The sequence below is a fragment of the Taudactylus pleione genome, unplaced genomic scaffold (genome assembly GCF_031769625.1).
Source record: "Taudactylus pleione unplaced genomic scaffold, aTauple2 ptg000069l, whole genome shotgun sequence".
Classification (NCBI taxonomy): Eukaryota; Metazoa; Chordata; class Amphibia; order Anura; family Myobatrachidae; genus Taudactylus; species Taudactylus pleione.
Window position 1 is genome coordinate 12,931,010 of NW_028284471.1, and position 10,288 is coordinate 12,941,297.

Sequence of the window (10,288 nt, forward strand, 5' to 3'; positions counted from 1 at the left end):
TCTGTCTGTATCTCACATGAACTAATAAATTAGACCTTCTATGACTGGGCAAAAAATAATCATAGTGCTTCTTATTGACAGATTATGGGCCCGTATTCAATTTGAGGCGAAAAGCCGTTTTCGCCGATGACGTCATTTTCGCCTGTTTTGATTTTACTCCGTATTCAATTTGGAAGACTTTTCACCTAGGCGGAAAGTTAATGCAATGTAATAGGCGGGAAAGTTTCGCCTATGAATAGCAGGTTGAAAAAAGTGCAGAATTGGGGTTTTGGGGTGCAACGTTGCGGGAACCCCCCTGCAGCCTTCAGACAGTCCCCCAAAGGTAATCTGTGTCAAAATTTAAAAAAAAAACCACTTTAGAACACTCCAAAAAAGCACTTTGAATTTGGGGGGAAAAAAATGTTGGGGGGCAAAGTTAAAAACTATCGTACTTGACTCTGGGGGGGTCCCCAAGTATGCCCCAGGTGTTTTTTTCATTGCAGGGGCTTGCGGCAGGTGGATTTTTCACGATTTTTTAAACTTAACTTTAGCAACTTAAAATATGCTGACCCCCATTTTCAAGTACCCCAAATTTGCTGGGATAAGTTATTATCTTAAAAAAAAACTCCTGAATACTATTCTGCACCACTTATACAAAAACACTATTTAGCAGCTATTGAGCCCATTTAAAAACAACAAATACCTTCAGCAAGCCAAATTGTGGGGTACCATAGGTAACCCCCATGTCAGAGCATCTTTTGGGGGGTTGTCAGGATGATTTCCCCAAATCTGACAGTACTTTCCGCTTGTTTAAGTTTCACCGGGTCCCGTTTTCGACTACTTTCAAATTGAATACGGCGATACGCGGGCACGCGTGCGATACATTTCCGCCTGCAAAACAGGCGAAGTAGGCAAAAAGTCCGGTGAGGCGAAAAAGTATCGTCGGTCCACTCAAATTGAATACGGCTCTATGTATTTGATAGATGAGCCAGTATTTATTAGACTGTGCTCAAAGTTGACAGCTATACAGAAATAATTGCAATAGTAAACTCAATTATTCCTGTGTAATTCCTTACAATGTTGAACCCTTGATCATAAGGGACATATTCAATTGGGCGCGAGGTTTAGCGAGGTAAAAAATCTTGCGCCCCTCGCCCCCAATTTTGGTATGTGCGCTCCCAATACCCGCGGTATCCAATTTAAAAAAAAGTTGGCGCGGGTTTTCAGAGCTGAAAAAAAAAATTCTGCACTTACCTGCCCGGGGGTCTCCCCTCTATCGTCTCACTGGATAGAGGGCTGCTGGGAGTCCTGGGGGCTGCTGGGAGATGTAGTTCTCCAGGCGCCCATTCTCCAGGAGCCCACTGACACTGGGGGGGGGGGACACACATACACCAGGGGTCACACACACACACTTATGCACACACACTACATACTCACCACTGCTGCAGGAGACTGGGCCCCGACACTGGATGCAGAAGACAACAGTTCAGAAGGTGAGCAATTACTGACTAATTAAGCTAATTGGAAACTTCCAAAAGCTTAATTAGTCATTAGGCGCGGTGCCACCAGGGTCCCAGAACAAGTCCCACTGTTTTTTCCTAAAATGACAGATATTAGAGAAAAAAAAAAATCACACCTGCTCTGGAGGTCAGAGTACAAAAATCTCCCGAAGCGCAAAATAGCGGAAAAAAAAAAAAAAAAAACGCAGCAAATTGAATAGCAAGTAACCCGCACCTGCAGGAAAAACCTCGCAGGTGCCATTTGTTTGCTTTACTCGCACCCAATTGAATATGCCCCTACGAATGACAAGGATCTATATGTTTTTGAGTTCAATATGTAGGAACCCACTAATTATTATACCATGAGCATATCTATTTTTAAACACAGTTGTTATTCATAGATTGTTAATAAGTAGTTGTCCCAAATTGCTATTACCCTGATAGCATACTTGCCGACAATCAGTTCCCTCCTTCCGGGAGGGAGCTGATTGTCGGCTAACAGCGGGGGGCGTGCCCAGCCATGACATCGCATTTGGGGTCGGAGCCGGGGCGGAACCCGCTGCGGGGGTTTTGATATTAACTCTGCGGGGGGGTAGGGAGGGATGCCGGCTTCCGGGAGGCTTGCCTGCCTTTCCGGGGGGCCGGGAGCGGCACCTGAAAATCGGGAGGCTCCCGGCCAAATCGAGAGGGTAGGCAAGCATGCCTCATAGTGAGTATGAATTCCTTGTATATTCAATATAATCAATGTTCTCACACTTTAATCCTCATTAATTAGGGCTGGAATGTGATATATAATATTTACCCAACATTACACTTTCTCCTATAGAAGGATATGTGTATCCTGCAGCATTGGTAGGAGTGTGATCTGGGCTTAAGGGCCTTGATAAAGCCATAAGAGAAATGCTGCATCGGTCCTGCGGCCTGCCTTGCTACTTCTTACCTTGTCTAAATGTGATACATATGTCTGATTGAGAACATGCCAGTAAAACCCGGGAGGGCTTTAATGTGTAATGTGAGTCTGTGATAAGACTCCCACGTGGTGTAACAGAGTTTAAGTGTTCAAGAGCTCCTCTCTAATAAAGAACATGAGAGACTAAATAAAAGGCCCCGGGAGCCGCGGAGACCCCCGGGCAGCTAAGTGCAGAATTTTATTTTTTTTTTAAACGCAGCGCAGGGTTTTCAGAGCTGAAAACCCCACAACCACTTTTTTTTTAATTGGATACCGCGGGGATCTGGAGCGTGCATACCCGTGGTATTCTAAAATTGAAAGCGAGTGGCGCAAGATTTTTTACCTCGTGCCCAATTGAATATGCCCTTATAACCCTTATGATCAAGGGTTCAACATTGTAAGGAATTACACAGGAATAATTGAGTTTACTATTGCAATTATTTCTGTATAGCTGAAGCTGCATACACACACAACGATTTAGTAAATGAACGATTTTAGTAAATGATTTTCGTTAATTTTTTCATTTTACGCAGGGTTAACGGGCTCCTCAGTCCCGTTCTATGCGTCACCGGCTCCCCCATCCTGCAACCCGGCATCGCAGGATCGCAGAAATCCAACATGTTGGATTTTGACGATTTGACGATCGCAATCGTCAAATCGGGGACATTTAACATGTCAAATGTCAGTGATCTGGCGACGGATCGCTGAACATCGATGGTGGGCGATCGGAAATTTCTGATGGGCGGTCGGAAGTTTCCAATCGCATCCCTGCATTGCGACAATCCGTCGCAGATGTATGGGCACCTTAAGATTTATCATCATACAGGGTGGTGCAATATTTAAGCAGGAAGATAAGCAACAGGTAACAATGTTCACATAGGCATTTCTGAGTAACTGGTATGCAATGGTAATACAGTCCAGGATAATGCAGGGAATAGACACAGACTTTAGGATGAAGACAAATGCTGGATGAAGTAAATGGATACACAAAGTCCTGTTTGACAAATAAATAGCAGTGTTGACTGAAATGTCCAGAATATATTATAAAGTACAGGTACACTAGGATTTGATTAACCAGAATGCACAGGTGACAGCAGATGATAGGAGGCTCTGATTTAGAATGCTGCAGAGTAGTGCAGAGAATCTGAAAGGCACTAGTGGTTCTGAAGAATATGCCTTCACTAACACACTGGATAATAACACAACACAGTCCCGGATTGTAAGTGCAGATTGTCAAGCAGCTAAAACAATAACTGGACAAGTCCAGGATAGTGGAGCTCTGGTGAAGCAGAGAAATGTTCCAGACGACTTACATGAGACCATACTTGCCAACAATCAGCTCCCTCCTTCCGGGAGAGAGCTGATTGTTGGCTAACAGCGGGGGGCGTGTCCGGACAGTTATGACACATTGGAGGCGGAGGCGGGGCCACATGATTGCGTCATTGTGGCCCGGCCCCCTCTTCACACTGCCGTTATTTTCGGCATTATGGAGCAGGGCCTCGATGATGCAATTCAGCGCAAATCGCGTCACTGGCCCCCCGCTGCGGGGATTTCTAGTTTGTTCTGGGCGGAGGTCGGGAGGGTTGGTGGACGCCGGGAGGCTTGCCTACCTTTCCGGGGGGTCGGGAGCGGTACCCAATATTCAGGAGGCTCCCGACCAAATCGGGAAGGTAGGCAAGCCTGCATGAGACACAAGAGGGTATCAGGTTGCAGAAACCAGGCTTTAGAGACAACAGGAAACACAAAGAATTCTAGCTGGTAGCAAAGGGGGTCATTCAGACCTGCTCGCGAGGGAAGTTCGCTCGCAAGCGGGTCGGTTTGGCGAATGTGCATGCGCACGACGGAGGGAGCTCCGTCGTGCGCATGCGCGAGACCCGGCGAGCGACGACAAATACGTCGCTCGGGGTCTCGCACCAAAGGGGGCGTGCTGTCGATGGTGACTGACAGCACGCCCCCTTTGGTGGGCGTGCCGGGGGCGTGGCGGCCAGACGGAGGCGTTCCCATGGGAACGCCTACCGTCTGAGTCCGGCCCCACTGACATCAGTAATGATGTCAGTGGGAGTGACTTTGGCTCTGATAGAGCCAAAATCACTCCTGGGCTTGCGGCAGCGAGACCCTACCGCAGGGTCTCATCGCAACCATCATCATGGACGCTCGCATAAGCTGTGGGTGGTAACCCACAGCTATGCGAGCGTCCATGAGGACGCTCCAAAAACAGGTAGGAGGGCCCTGATTCAGAGCGAGCGCTCTGGTCAGAGCGTTCAGCTCTGAATCAGGCCCATAATCCGGAGTGCAGACACTGAGGCAGTCTTTGACTTAATGAACTGGCACCAGGGAACTTGTGTGGCTGGTCTATATAGGAAGTTCAGGTGCAGCTCACAGCTGCTGCATCAACTAATTGCTCAGTTGATACTAGACCAGAGTGCTGAAGCACCAGGGAAGAGAGCGACACCCCAGACAGGGGAGAGAGGACTGCACAGACCGTGACACTTTAGAGACAATCAAATGATTAATATAGCTCTCAAACAAACTTTTGCACCTGTGCAGGTGAGTGTGAGTGAGTGAATGTGTAATAAAAGATTAAATCCTATGGTGTGTGTCCTGTCTTTTGTTTAATATTTCTTTTACAGGAAGGTCAGCGGCACCAGCGCGCACTTAATGCCTGCATGCTGGTACTTGTAGTTACACAAGTACCATCATGAGGGGGAGGCTTGCTGGCACCACAACCCCTCTGTAAAAGACAATATTATTTATTACAACATTATTTACCCCATGAACTCCGTACCCACCAGCCAGGGGTGCGGAGCATAGCCGCAGGCTTCAGTCAAGGCCGGGGATACTCAGAAGTGGGTGGACCCCTTTATTGGGGGGATCCCCACCTCCTCTGGGATCCCCGGCCTAGGCTGACTATGTTGGGGTGTTAATGCTTTGGCTGGATGAGCCAGTGAAAGGATACTGTGGCTGTGGCATTACACCCCGGCTAGTGGAGCCCGGTGCTAGTAGTAAAAATACAGAGACCCCTATGCCATTTTTTCACATATTTTTACTACTAGCATCAGGGCCAAGAGCCCATGGCTAGAACATGAAATACGGGGGACTCCTACGTTTTTTGTCCCTTTATATTTTGTGAACCAGCATCGGCTCAAAGAGCTTGGTGCTGGTTATTCTGAGGGGGGGGGACCCCATATAATTTTTTATTTTATTTTAACCATTTATTTGCTTACAAACAGGCAGAAACATACATGGATCACACTGATCTGTGGATGATTCTGCAGAACACGCAGCTCGGGGCTATCTTAAATTTCTAATTTGGACCGAGTTTGCTTAATTTACACCCGTGATTAAAAACAAGATTCTTGGTAAATTCCCATGTTGCATTCCTGTCTATGGAAAGTACTTGCAAGCTTGGCCGATGGTATATTTATTTCTATTTGTGATTTCGGTTAGGGTTACCATTAGAGATAGAGATAGCGTTATGTTTAAGGTTAGGGTTACCATTAGGGTTAGGGATAGACACAGTAAAAAGAAACTGTTGATATTACATCAGCGTTGGCATGGTCACTGTTGACATTATGAACATGTCGACATTCTTATGTTGACTTAATGAATATCGACATTGTAAACAGAGACATAATTGTGGTGAATAGGCCCAAATTATGATATTGTATGATGTGTGATGTTCTGTCATTTTATTTTCTGTATAAACATGATATGTCAATTGCTATTCGGTGTGCAGGTCAGCAAGGACTGGAATTAGCAAAAGGTGAATTTGAAATAAAGTGGATGGCTTGCAGATAACAAAAGAATGTATATTCCTCACAGTGTGAGGTCATGTGTGAACATCTAGACCTCTCCCTTTTTATGACCCCTAAAGTCAGTGTCCTAGATCGTAATCCCAGAACCAGACCTCCTTTTACTCCAGTGCCCTATTTCTAAAGATTCTTGTTCTGCTATAGAGGCTGAGATAAGGATTCTGGTATTTACTATAGATCTGGAACGGGGAAGTCGAAGAGTGAGTTATATTGTTACATCTCTTTAAAGCAGGGACCCTGTTAGTTTGGCAAGGTAACCCTGTATTGGAAATCTATTGACCTCAATACCTGCTGACCTGATAGGGAGACCCTCTTAAGTATGAACAAAGAATTAGGGATGTTTAAAAAAGGAATGCTATCCAGCATTCAATGTTCACTCATTGGGGATCAGACGGACATGCTGGGAGAGGAGTGCACCAGAAGATTCTTGTGGGGGAAATCACCCGCCCCATCAGCAGTGCTAAGAACTTTAGTGTAAGTTATCTTAGGAACTCTGAATTATTTCTCTTTTATATTTAGGAAATATTTGAATTATAATCTGTTTGCCATTTTATTAATATTTTTGTAACTAATCCTTGAAAATATTTTTTGGATTGAACACATTTAATCTAGCATATTCTCCGTGATTCTTATTGACCTTGCGTGCCTGGAGAGGCTCATACTACATCTGTGTGTAATTGAATGTGATTTATTAATAATCTGTTCGGAGATCGCAGAACTCCAGAAAAATTTGCGTGGTGGCAGAAGAACCGTGTATTTGGGTAAGTGACCGTGGTGCGCCGGCGTCACAACCAGCTGACCCCGATTGTTGTATCTGCGAGTCAGCCCGGGTTCGTGACAATAATATACTACCTTCAAGAAAAAACATGACTTGGGTGAAGACATTGGAGCTCATTCAGACCCGTTCGCAAGATGCGATCGCTCGCTGGCAAAAAGGAGCCAGATATTTAAAGTAAGCTCTCGCACTGCATCGCGTAAGGACACCCACTATGTTTTGGATAGCTACGGCAAAGTGCCCTCGCAAATGTCTGAAGACACCCCCTTGCCACTCGCTACCACACGTCATCTCCGGGAAATGAAGGATTAATCGGGACCATCGTGAGCCATCGGAGCTGCTCGTAGCCCTTGGGGTTGCCGTAGCCTGCCGCAAGCACAGCGATCAGCGCTGGCTGAAATACATGCAGGTGATGTGTACAATGACGCTGCTTTGCTAATTATGCACGCCCTTTAAACGGCGTTTTGGCGGCCAGACAAGCCTGCATTCGAACATCCACTCCCCCGTTCACAAGCACCTTCCCCTGTTACCACCCACAAGCGGCACTATCTGTCACTCAAAGCAGCGACCTGATAGTGGCTTACGAGCTACCAAAATCAGATCACAACGAATGGCTTGCGCACGCGTACTGCGAATTATACGCATGCGCAGATGGGCGAAAATCACTCAGAGCGAGCGATCGCGCCTTAGCGAGCGGGTCTGAATCAGGTCCATTGTGTTTGAGAAATTGAGAGATATTACCTTGACATTGAGATTTTTTCCACCTCCTTCCCCTATAGGTACATTGAGGTACCCAGCAGCATGGGGTTACATTTACATACAAAAGTATTTCCTATGGACACTTCGTAAATGACATCCAAAATGCTACAGTTATTATTATTATTACTCTCTTTCTTACAGTCTGCCACAAAAATAATAATTTGCAAAGATAAGTGACTTGTAATTAAGTTTTGATTAAGAAATCATTTTGATGCTAAATGAGAATTGATATCTGGCCAAACTGGAAAGATTTTAATAAAATATTTTTTATCTAAGGACGTATATTTGAAATTCCAATGGCAGACGATTCAATGGATAAGAAACTCTATTTTGTTGCCAGGTTTAGATAGAAACATCAGCTTTTATGCATTTGTTTTTTTGTGTGTTGCATATTGTATTATCAGGGGACTCTTTGAAATGCCAGTAATGCATCTCACTATCTTGTGCAGTGTTGAGAGAAAACAAAAATCATTGGATCAGCTATATCTTTTCTTTTAAACATTGGTCTTCATTTATTATTAATGCACGTTAATACAGTTTTAAAAGGTGTATATTGGAGACCACAATTGAGTGATTGTCAACTATGCTGAATTTTAGGGTTAAATATTTGTCTCCGGAAATATTTAATTTTTTCCATTTTGTAATGACCATCAACACAGGACAATTTTACTTATTCCTCATATTACACACAATTCCTACCATATATTCTTATTTTGTAAGCTTTAAAAAACAACATTAATGTAGATTATATATTCATATAAAACATATTCTGTTTAAACTTCATAAACATGACATAATGGATATCATAGTACAGCAAGATAATAGCATACAATATTGATTTAGATACATAGGACCCAATTTAACACCTATGACAAGGCTATTATCACTAATTTCTTATATTAAAATGTGCTTACTGTAAATACCTTGCTGCTATCTATGAACACAGAGAGCACTGTTTAACTATTAGGAGGCAGCATTGCTGTCGGCTGTAACCAATTTGGTGCCTTAGGCAAGAACTTGTCTGGTGCCCCCTAGCAGATAATGCCACCATACAGCGTAATGTTGCATTCAATATGAAAATTTGCACTCCAATTAATTCCTTAGAATTTCCTTTCAAACCCAATTATTTTGAATACAAATCAATTTAATGTAGATTAACTACTGTTCTCCCATCACAGCACACCAGGCTCTCCCTTCACAGCACCCCTCTTCCCTCACTACAAAGCACCCCTCACCCATGTCGATTTGACATTCGATTTTGCCTTTAGTAAGTTCTTTCATAAAAAAGTTAAAACAAATCGAACAGAAAACAAAATCAAACTTTAGTAAATCTACTCCCAGATGTCAAAACTTGGTTGTGGTGACACATCTGCATCACCAGTGGGTCTTTTTTTTCCGAAAGTTTAGTTTTTTCCTGGCAGCCGCACTTGCTGGAGAAATGGAAGGAGGAGCTTTTGCTGCATCACGTGTCACTTAAGCTGACAATTTCCTTACCAACCGCTCTTTACATCTCTTCAGATCTGTGTCCGCTGGGAAGACACGACATATGACTTCAACCTAGGATCCAGCACGGTCACCAAAATTGTAAGATCTTGTCAAACCTTGGATCCTGGCAAAGCAAATAAAAGGATTTGATCTACAAATCTGACAAGCTTAGCGGAATCGCTTTGTTTCAGCTCCTCCTTCAGTTTCTCAAGTTGCTTTTCAAACAGTCTAATGAGGGGAATTACCTGACTCAAGCTGGCAGTATCTGAACTCACTTCACAGGTGGATACTTTGAAAGGTTTTAGCACTTTGCACAACAAAGAAAGTATTTTCCACTGAGCTTGAGTAAGGTACATTCCCCCTCCTCTTCCTACGTCAAGTTCATTGTGTAGCTTTGGATGGCATTTTGCTGTTCCACCATCCGCTGTAGCATATAAAAGGGTGGAGTTCCACCTCATAACTATCTGGTGACAGGGGAAATTCAACATTTCTTGCAGGTGCTGCAATCTTCTACATGCACCTGAATTGCAAAAATGTCCAGATATTTTGCGGGCCACGGAGAGCATCTCCTGCACGACCGTGTCATTTAAAAAAAAAAAAATGCACCACCAAGTTGATTGTGTGAGCAAGACATTGGATGTGTTGGAATTCACCCATCTGTAATGTTCTCACAATATTGATGGCGTTGTCAGAAATCACAAATCCTGAGGGGAGTCCAAGCGGGGCAAGCCATTTTGCAATGACTTCCCTGAGTTTTGTTATGGCGTCAGTGATCCATTGTGCAATTGGGCGACTGCTGTCATACTTGTCCCCCTTGCAAAGGATTGTTTGACAGTCAATTGTTATGTTAAACTACTAAAAGTAGTCTTCTTCCTGGGATGAAGATCCACTCACAGCAGCAACTAGGCACTACACTGCTGATTAAGCTTTCATTTGTTGATCAAGCAGATGGGAAAGTGTATCCAACATGCATTATCATCTATCAGTTGTGTCAGGAAGCAGCAAGCTATTCATACCTGTGTCCTGATCT